An 11,500-nucleotide genomic window follows, 5' to 3' on the forward strand; every position below is an offset into this window, starting at 1 on the left:
GTTGTATTGTGTTTACATAGGATGTGGAATCGTGTCCAAATAGGACACTTGTATCCTAGGCCTCTCATATATAGAGGGGATAGACACACGATGTAACCTATACCAACATAATAGCACAGGCGCGCAAGGGGGAGCCGGCGGCATGTGCCGGCGCCCGGGTGGCCGGTGTGCGGTATTGTGACGGTGTCACGGGGAGGAGCGCCCGTAGTCAAGCCCCGGGGATGTAGCCATATCGGTGAACCTCGTTAACAAATCTCGGTGTCGTGCTCATGTGATTGCTTGGTCCTCGGATGATCAACGGTATGCCTTGAATTTATTCTAACAAGTGGTATCAGAGCAAAATCCAATCGGCAGAAGAGAAAAATCCACCAGATATAGTACAAGGGCTACGCATCCATTGGAAAGCAAGGGCTGAGGCAAAGCAAGTTCGCTAGCATCAGGGAAGTTGGGCCAAGACAGGAGCTACTTCACGTGAAGACCAGCTAGTTGAATCGCTAGTAGTACGCGGAGGTTCTGTTCGTGTACTTGGGGATCACGGGAAGACTGTTCGGTTATTTTTCACAGGGTCAGCCGTACAAAGAACTATGGCGCCATCGGGTACCAGGTTTGAGGTGGAGAAGTTCAACGAAACTGGAAGCTTTGGGTTATGGCAGACAAGGGTGAAAGATTTGTTGGTGCAACAGGGATGCTTGAAGGCGTTGTTGCAGGAAGCCAAACCAGCTAAGATGGAGGCGGATGACTGGGAGGAGTTATAGTTGATGTTGGGGATTGTAGCAGAAATTAAAAAAATTCTACGCATCACCAAGATCAATCTATGGAGTATTCTAGCAACGAGGGGAATAGAGTGCATCTACATACCCTTGTAGATCGCGAGCAAGCGTTCAAGTGAACGGGGATGATGGAGTCGTACTCGCCGTGATCCAAATCACCGATGACCAAGTGCCGAACGGATAGCACCTCCGCGTTCAACACACGTACGGTTGGGAAGACGTCTCCTCCTTCTTGATCCAGCAAGGGGGAAGGAGAGGTTGATGAAGATCCAGCAGCACGACGGCGTGGTGGTGGATGCAGCAGGATCCCGGCAGGGCTTCGCCAAGCACAAGCGGGGAGGAGAGGTGTTACGGAGGGAGAGGGAGGCGCCAAGAGCAAGGTGCGGCTGCCCTCCCTCCCTTCCACTATATATAGGGGCTAGGGGGCGCATGCCCCCTTGGAGATCCCATCTAAAAGGGGGGCGGCGGCCCCTGGGGGCAACGGCCCCCTTAGGGTTTCCAACCAGGGGCGCATGCCCCCTCGGGGGGCAACGGCCCCCTAGGGTTTCCAACCCTAGGCGCCTTGGGCCCTTGGGTGGGGCGCACCAGCCCATCAGGGGCTGGTTCCCACGCCACTTCAGCCCATGGGGCCCTCCGGGATAGGTGGCCCCATCCGGTGGACCCCCGGGACCCTTCCGGTGGTCCCGGTACAATACCGGTAACCCCCGAAACCTTCCCGCTGGCCGAAACTGGACTCCTATAATAAATCTTTACCTTCCGGACCATTCCGGAACTCCTCGTGACGTCCGGGATCTCTTCCGGGACTCCGAACAACTTTCGGTTACTGCATACTAATATCTCTACAACCCTAGTCACCGAACCTTAAGTGTGTAGACCCTACGGGTTCGGGAGACACGCAGACATGACCGAGACGCCTCTCCGGTCAATAACCAACAGCGGGATCTGGATACCCATGTTGGCTCCCACATGCTTCCTTCGATGATCTCATCGGATGAACCACGATGTCGAGGACTTATCAATCCCGTATTCAATTCCCTTTGTCAATCGGTACGTTACTTCCCGAGACTCGATCGTCGGTATCCCATACCTTGTCAGTCTCGTTAACCCGCAAGTCACTTTCCTCGTACCGTAATGCATGATCCCGTGCCCAACCCTTGGTCACATTGAGTCATTATGATGATGCATTACCGAGTGGGCCCAGAGATACCTCTCCGTCATACGGAGTGACAAATCCCACTCTCGATTCGTGCCAACCCAACAGACAGTTCCGGAAACACCTGTAATGTACCTTTATAGTCACCCAGTTACGTTGTGATGTTTGGTACACCCGAAGCACTCCTACGGTATCCGAGAGTTGCACAATCTCATGGTCTAAGGAAATGATACTTGTCAATCAAAAAAGCTACAGCAAACGAACTACACAATCTTTGAGCTAAGCTTAGGATTGGGTCTTGTCCATCACATCATTCTCCTAATGATGTGATCCCGTTATCAATGACATCCCCATGTCCATAGCCAGGAAACCATGACTATCTATTGATCAACGAGCTAGTCAACTAGAGGCTCACTAGGGACACATTGTGGTCTATGTATTCACACATGTATTACGATTTCCGGATAATACAATTATAGCATGAATAATAGACAATTATCATGAACAAGGAAATATAATAATCATTTTATTATTGCCTCTAGGGCATATTTCCCAAAGTCTCCCACTTGCACTAGAGTCAATCATCTAGTTACATTGTGATGAATCGAACACCCATGGAATTCTGGTGTTGATCATGTTTTGCTCTAGGGAGAGGTTTAGTCAACGGATCTGCTACCATTCAGGTCCGTATGTACTTTACAAAATCTATGTCTCCATTTTGAACACTTTCACGAATGGAGTTGAAGCGACGCTTGATATGCCTGGTCTTCCTGTGAAACCCGGGCTCCTTGGCAAGGGCAATAGCTCTAGTGTTGTCATAGAAGAGAGTCATCGCCCCTGATGCATTGGGTATGACTCCTAGGTCGGTGATGAACTCCTTCACCCAGATTGCTTCTTGTGCTGCCTCCAAGGCTGCCATGTATTCTGCTTCACATGTAGACCCCGCCACGACGCTTTCCTTGCAACTGCACCAGCTTACTGCCCCACCATTCAAAATATACACGTATCCAGTTTGTGACTTAGAGTCATCCAGATCTGTGTCGAAGCTAGCGTCGATGTAACCCTTACGACGAGCTCTTCGCCACCTCCATAAACGAAGAAACATATCCTGGCCCTTTTCAGGTACTTCCAGGGTGTTTTTGACCGCTGTCCAGTGTTCCTGCCGGGATTACTTTTGGTACCTACTACCAAACTTACGGCAAGGTTTACATCAGGTCTGGTACACAGCATGGCATACATAATAGACCCTATGGCTGAGGCATAGGGGATGACACTCATCTCTTCTATATCTTCTGCCGTGGTCGGGCATTGAGCCGTGCTCAATCGCACACCTTGCAATACAGGCAAGAACCCCTTCTTGGACTGATCCATATTGAACTTCTTCAATATCTTGTCAAGGTACGTACTTTGTGAAAGACCGATGAGGCGTCTCGATCTATCTCTATAGATCTTGATGCCTAATATATAAGCAGCTTCTCCAAGGTCCTTCATTGAAAAACACTTGTTCAAATAGGCCTTTATGCTTTCCAAGAATTCTATATCATTTCCCATCAACAGTATGTCATCCACATATAATATGAGAAATGCTACAGAGCTCCCACTCACTTTCTTGTAAACGCAGGCTTCTCCATAAGTCTGCATAAACCCAAACGCTTTGATCATCTCATCAAAGCGAATGTTCCAACTCCGAGATGCTTGCACCAGCCCATAGATTGAGCGTTGGAGCTTGCACACCTTGTTAGCATTCTTAGGATCGACAAAACCTTCCGGCTGCATCATATACAATTCTTCCTTAAGAAAGCTGTTAAGGAATGCCATTTTGACGTCCATTTGCCATATCTCATAATCATAGAACGTGGCAATTGCTAACATGATTCGGACGGACTTCAGCTTCGCTACGGGTGAGAAAGTCTCATCGTAGTCAACCCCTTGAACTTGTCGATAACCCTAAGCGACAAGTCGAGACTTATAGATGGTCACATTACCATCCGTGTCTGTCTTCTTCTTAAAGATCCATTTATTTTCTATGGCTCGCCGATCATCGGGCAAGTCAGTCAAAGTCCATACTTTGTTTTCATACATGGATTCTATCTCGGATTTCATGGCTTCTAGCCATTTGTCGGAATCTGGGCCCGCCATCACTTGTTCATAGTTCGAAGGTTCACCGTTGTCTAACAACATGATTTCTAGGACAGGATTGCCGTACCACTCTAGTGCGGAACATGTCCTTGTGGACCTACGAAGTTCCGTAGGAGCTTGATCCGAAGTATCTTGATCATCATCATTAACCTCCTCTCTAATCGGTGCAGGCACCACAGGAACATTTTCCTGAGTTGCGCTACTCTCCGCTTCAAGAGGCAGTACTTCATCAAGCTCTACTTTCCTCCCACTTAATTCTTTCAAGAGAAACTCTTTCTCTAGAAAGGATCCATTCTTGGCAACAGAAGATCTTGCCTTCGGATCTGAGGTAGAAGGTATACCCAATATGGTTTCTTTAGGGTATCCTATGAAGACGCATTTTTCCGACTTGGGTTCGAGCTTTTCAGGTTGAAGTTTCTTGACATAAGCATCACATCCCCAAACTTTTAGAAACGACAGCTTAGGTTTCTTCCCAAACCATAATTCATACGGTGTCGTCTCAACGGATTTCGACGGAGCCCTATTTAAAGTGAATGCGGCAGTCTCTAAAGCATAGCCCCAAAATGATAGCGGTAAATCGGTAAGAGACATCATAGATCGCACCATATCTAATAGAGTGCGATTACGACGTTCGGACACACCATTACGCTGAGGTGTTCCAGGCGGCGTGAGTTGTGAAACTATTCCACATTCCTTAAGTGTGTGCCAAATTCGTGACTCAAGTATTCTCCCCCACGATCTGATCGCAAGAACTTGATTTTCCTGTCACGTTGATTCTCAACCTCACTCTGAAATTCCTTGAACTTTTCAAAGGTCTCAGACTTGTGTTTCATTAAGTAGACATACCCATATCTACTCAAGTCATCAGTGAGGGTGAGAACATAACGATAGCCACCGTGAGCCTCAACACTCATTGGACCGCACACATCAGTATGTATGATTTCCAATAAGTTGGTTGCTCGCTCCATTGTTCCTGAGAACGGAGTCTTGGTCATTTTACCCATGAGGCATGGTTCGCACGTGTCAAATGATTCGTAATCAAGAGACTCTAAAAGTCCATCTGCATGGAGCTTCTTCATGCGTTTGACACCTATGTGACCAAGGCGGCAGTGCCACAAGTATGTGGGACTATCATTATCAACCTTACATCTTTTGGTATTCACACTATGAATATGTGTAGCATACGCTCGAGATTCATTAAGAATAAACCATTCACCATCGGAGCATGACCATAAAACATATCTCTCATATAAATAGAACAACCATTATTCCGGATTTAAATGAGTAGCCATCTCGAATTAAACGAGATCCTGATACAATGTTCATGCTCAAAGCTGGCACTAAATAACAATTATTGAGGTTTAAAACTAATCCCGTAGGTAAATGTAGAGGTAGCGTGCCGACGGCGATCACATCGACCTTGGAACCATTCCCGACGCGCATCGTCACCTCGTCCTTCGCCAGTCTCCGTTTATTCCGCAGCTCCTGCTTTGAGTTACAAATGTGAGCAACCGCACCGGTATCAAATACCCAGGAGCTACTACGAGTACTGGTAAGGTACACATCAATTACATGTATATCACATATACCTTTAGTGCCGGCCTTCTTGTCCGCTAAGTATTTGGGGCAGTTCCGCTTCCAGTGACCACTTCCCTTGCAATAAAAACACTCAGTCTCGGGCTTGGGTCCATTCTTTGGCTTCTTCCCGGCAGCTTGCTTACCGGGCGCGGCAACTCCCTTGCCGTCCTTCTTGAAGTTCTTCTTACCCTTGCCTTTCTTGAACTTAGTGGTTTTATTCACCATCAACACTTGATGTTCCTTTTTGACTTCTACCTCTGCTGATTTCAGCATTGCAAATACTTCAGGAATGGTCTTTTCCATCCCCTGCATATTGAAGTTCATCACAAAGCTCTTGTAGCTCGGTGGAAGCGACTGAAGGATTCTGTCAATGACCGCGTCATCCGGGAGATTAACTCCCAGCTGAGTCAAGCGGTTATGCAACCCAGACATTTTGAGTATGTGCTCACTGACAGAACTATTTTTCCTCCATCTTACAGCTGAAGAACTTGTCGGAGACTTCATATCTCTCGACCCGGGCATGAGCGGAAAAACCATTTTCAGCTCTTCGAACATCTCATATGCTCTGTGTCTCTCAAAACGCTTTTGGAGCCCCGGTTCTAAGCTGTAAAGCATGCCGCACTGAACGAGGGAGTAATCATCAGCACGTGTCTGCCAAGCGTTCATAACGTCTTGGTTCTGTGGGACGGGTGCGTCACCTAGCGTGCTTCTAGGACATAATCTTTCTTGGCAGCTATGAGGATGATCCTCAGGTTCCGGACCCAGTCCGTATAGTTGCTGCCATCGTCTTTCAGCTTGGTTTTCTCTAGGAACGCGTTGAAGTTGAGGACAACGTGGGCCATTTGATCTACAAGACATATTGTAAAGATTTTAGACTAAGTTCATGATAATTAAGTTCATCTAATCAAATTATTAAATGAACTCCCACTCAGATAGACATCCCTCCAGTCATCTAAGTATAACATGATCCGAGTTAACTAGGCCGTGTCCGATCATCACGTGAGACGGACTAGTCAACATCGGTGAACATCTTCATGTTGATCGTATCTTCTATACGACTCATGCTCGACCTTTCGGTCTTCTGTGTTCCGAGGCCATGTCTGTACATGCTAGGCTCGTCAAGTCAACCTAAGTGTATTGCGTGTGTAAATCTGGCTTACACCCGTTGTATTCGAACGTTAGAATCTATCACACCCGATCATCACGTGGTGCTTCGAAACAACGAACCTTCGCAACGGTGCACAGTTAGGGGGAACACTTTCTTGAAATTATTACGAGGGATCATCTTATTTAAGCTACGTCGTTCTAAGCAAATAAGATGTAAAACATGATAAACATCACATGCAATCAAATAGTGACATGATATGGCCAATATCATTTGCTCCTTTTGATCTCCATCTTCGGGGCTCCATGATCATCGTTGTCACCGGCATGACACCATGATCTCCATCATCGTGTCTTCTTGAAGTTGTCTCGTCATCTATTACTTCTACTACTATGGCTAACGCTTTAGCAATAAAGTAAAGTAATTACATGACGTTTATGTTGACACGCAGGTCATAAATAAATAAAGACAACTCCTATGGCTTCCTGCCGGTTGTCATACTCATCGACATGCAAGTCGTGATTCCTATTACAAGAACAATGATCAATCTCATACATCACATATACCATTCATCATTCATCACAACCTTTGGCCATATCACATCACAAAACACTTGCTGCAAAAACAAGTTAGACGTCCTCTAATTGTTGTTGCAAGTTTTTACGTGGCTGCTATAGGTTTCTAGCAAGAACGTTTCTTACCTATGCCAAAACCACAATGTGAATTGCCAATTTCTATTTACCCTTCATAAGGACCCTGTTCATCGAATCCGATCCGACTAAAGTGGGAGAGACAGACACCCGCCAGCCACCTTATGCAACTAGTGCATGTCAGTCGGTGGAACCGGTCTCACATAAGCGTACGTGTAAGGTTGGTCCGGGCCGCTTCATCCCACGATGCCGCCGAATCAAGATAAGACTAGTAACGGCAAGAAAATTGACAATATCGACGCACACAACTACTTTGTGTTCTACTCATGCATAGTAACTAAGCATAGACCTAGCTCATGATGCCACTGTTGGGGATCGTAGCAGAAATTAAAATTTTTTTACGCATCACCAAGATCAATCTATGGAGTATTCTAGCAATGAGGGGAATAGGAGTGCATCTACATACCCTTGTAGATCGCGAGCGGAAGCGTTCAAGTGAACGGGGATGATGGAGTCGTACTCGCCGTGATCCAAATCACCGATGACCAAGTACCGAACGGACAGCACCTCCGCGTTCAACACACGTACGGTTGGGAAGACGTCTCCTACTTCTTGATCCAGCAAGGGGAAAGGAGAGGTTGATGAAGATCCAGCAGCACGACGGCGTGGTGGTGGATGCAGCAGGATCCCGGCAGGGCTTCGCCAAGCACAAGCGGGGAGGAGAGGTGTTACGGAGGGAGAGGGAGGCGCCAAGAGCAAGGTGCCGCTGCCCTCCCTCCATTCCACTATATATAGGGGCTAGGGGGCGCATGCCCCCTTGGAGATCCCATCTAAAAGGGGGGGCGGCCCCTGGGGGCAACGGCCCCCTTAGGGTTTCCAACCAGGGGGGCACATGCCCCCTCGGGGGGCAACGGCCCCCTAGGGTTTCCAACCCTAGGCGCCTTGGGCCCTTGGGTGGGGTGCACCAGCCCATCAGGGGCTGGTTCCCACGCCACTTCAGCCCATGGGGCCCTCCGGGATAGATGGCCCCATCCGGTGGACCCCCGGGACCCTTCCCGTGGTCCCGGTACAATACCGGTAACCCCCGAAACCTTCCCGCTGGCCGAAACTGGACTTCCTATATATAAATCTTTACCTCCGGACCATTCCGGAACTCCTCGTGACGTCCGGGATCTCATCCGGGACTCCGAACAACTTTCGGGTTACTGCATACTAATATCTGTACAACCCTAGCGTCACCGAACCTTAAGTGTGTAGACCCTACGGGTTCAGGAGACACGCAGACATGACCGAGATGCCTCTCCGGTCAATAACCAACAGCGGGATCTGGATACCCATGTTGGCTCCCACATGCTCCGCGATGATCTCATCGGATGAACCACGATGTCGAGGACTTAATCAATCCCGTATTCAATTCCCTTTGTCAATCGGTACGTTACTTGCCCGAGACTCGATCGTCGGTATCCCAATACCTTGTTCAATCTCGTTACCGGCAAGTCACTTTACTCGTACCGTAATGCATGATCCCGTGACCAACCCCTTGGTCACATTGAGCTCATTATGATGATGCATTACTGAGTGGGCCCAGAGATACCTCTCCGTCATACGGAGTGACAAATCCCAGTCTCGATTCGTGCCAACCCAACAGACACTTTCGGAGATACCTGTAATGTACCTTTATAGTCACCCAGTAACTTTGTGACGTTTGGCACACCCAAGGCACTCCTACGGTATCCGGGAGTTGCACAATCTCATGGTCTAAGGAAATGATACTTGACATTCAGAAAAGCTACAGCAAACGAACTACACGATCTTTGAGCTAAGCTTAGGATTGGGTCTTGTCCATCACATCATTCTCCTAATGATGTGATCCCGTTATCAATGACATCCCCATGTCCATAGCCAGGAAACCATGACTATCTGTTGATCAACGAGCTAGTCAACTAGAGGCTCGCTAGGGACACATTGTGGTCTATGTATTCACACATGTATTACGATTTCCGGATAATACAATTCTAGCATGAATAATAGACAATTATCATGAACAAGGAAATATAATAATCATTTTATTATTGCCTCTAGGGCATATTTCCAATAGTTGAAAGCAGCCGGGACTATACGGTTGTGTCTGTCGGACCAGGTTATTTATCATGCGATGGATGAGAATTCGCCGAAGAAGATCTGGGAGAAGCTGGAAAGTCAGTTTATGTCCAAGACTGCGGTGACCAAAGTGTATTTGAAGCAAAAGTTGTATGGACAAAAGGCTACAGGACCACGTGTGTGTGCATGAGAGCAGTTTGGTTGGATCAAGTTCGGTCCCTTGTTCTGCTATATGGTACACGGAGAAGCAACAACAAATAGTGACAGAAAAAGAAGAAGAATTGTGCAGTTTGCATGGAAGTTTTTTTTCTGGGTCGGTTTGCTGTGATGGCTCGGAACACGTGGGCAGGTGGCGGAGGCGCGCGGGCAAGCGTGTCATGTGGATGTGCATACAAGGCTTGTGAAGTCTGGTGCATGTCGTGCAGCCGGACAGGTTCGGCTGGGTTGGACTAGATGGTCTGACGGATCGACGCAAGTCGGTTGTTACAGAAGACGGTGGTGGAATCAGCGACGACGACGTAGGAGCGTGATGTTGATGGTGACCGACTTCTGGGACGTGAAAACACGTGGCACAAGCCCGAGGCTTGTGTGACTTCGACAAGACTATGGCGTGTGGTTGATTCAAGATGGCGTACGCATGTGAGCTTGAAGTCGACGGGACGCGAGGGTGGACTGATCATCTACCATGGAGTCATGTTGAAGGTGGAGCTGGATTGAGGGGCTGCGATGTAGTGATCCAGGGAATCAAAGCCTATTCAACACGAGGGAAAAGCGAGTGGCACGCAGTTCAGACTGGAGCCCAGTATGATGGAAGCGTGAAACTCGTCATCGGTCGGTGATGATCGGTGATAATCTGCAGTGGGGGTTGAGTGGTGTGGGTTTCGTGACCCTTGAGACTCGACCGGGACAGCGGAGGCTCGACGCGGTAATAGCGGCGAGGCGTGCGGTATGCATGGGACATAGAGACGGGTCAGGGCTCTGGTGGTCATACATGTGGTGAGACAACTGCGAATTTGGCTCGGATGATTACAAGCAATGGTGAAATTCCTCTAAGTTCAGACAGACGGTCAAGAAAGGAGCGGTGATATTGAGTTCAGGTAACTCTTATGTGTGACACCCAATATGTGAGTTGTTCAATTTCACGCAGGTCAGTGATCAGTGTGTGATAGCGTTGGACTGATACTCTGGAAGTTGGGAGCACAAACTAGAGTAACAAGGAACTTAATTTTGCTCGAGTGTTGACTGTGGTCAAGAAAAGAAGGAACTACAAGTTGCAGGTGGAGTCATATGGAGTCTTTGGAGTAGCAGCGATACTCATGGGATAAGCTCAAGTCCAATGTACATGAAAGTTTGACGCATTGACAAATTCAGGGTGGTGGAGAATATTCGTCAAGGTGGAGTTTGTTAGAGTTGTGTCGAATATTGTGTACAAGGTAGGTTACAGTTGGACTAGGAGTTGTATTGTGTTTACATAGGATGTGGAGTCGTGTCCAAATATGACACTTGTATCCTAGGCCTCTCATATATAGCAGGGCTAGACACACGATGTAACCTATGCCAACATAATAGCACAGGCGCGCAAGGGGGAGCCGGCGGCGTGTGCCGGCGCCCGGGTGGCCGGTGTGCGGTATTGTGACGGTGTCATGGGGAGGAGCGCCCGTAGTCAAGCCCCGGGGATGTAGCCATATCGGTGAACCTCGTTAACAAATCTCGGTGTCGTGCTCGTGTGATTGCTTGGTTCTCGGATGATCAACGATATGCCTCGAATTTATTCTAACAAAATGCATTTTTTTTCGTCCCGTATCTTAGTTTTACGGTTTGTGATTTTAAGAGGTGTGTTAGAGATGCTCTAAATGTGTAATACTCGTGGACCCCTTCTCCTGCCGCCTGCCCTGCCATTTGGCTACATGCCTTTTCTTCTCTACTTTTTTATTTTTAAGTTGCTGATTGTTTTCTGAGATAGGTAACCGCTTTATTCCAAGCGGTTTCTTTTCTTCTCTACTAG

The sequence above is a fragment of the Triticum urartu genome, chromosome 7 (genome assembly GCF_003073215.2).
Source record: "Triticum urartu cultivar G1812 chromosome 7, Tu2.1, whole genome shotgun sequence".
Lineage (NCBI taxonomy): Eukaryota > Viridiplantae > Streptophyta > Magnoliopsida > Poales > Poaceae > Triticum > Triticum urartu.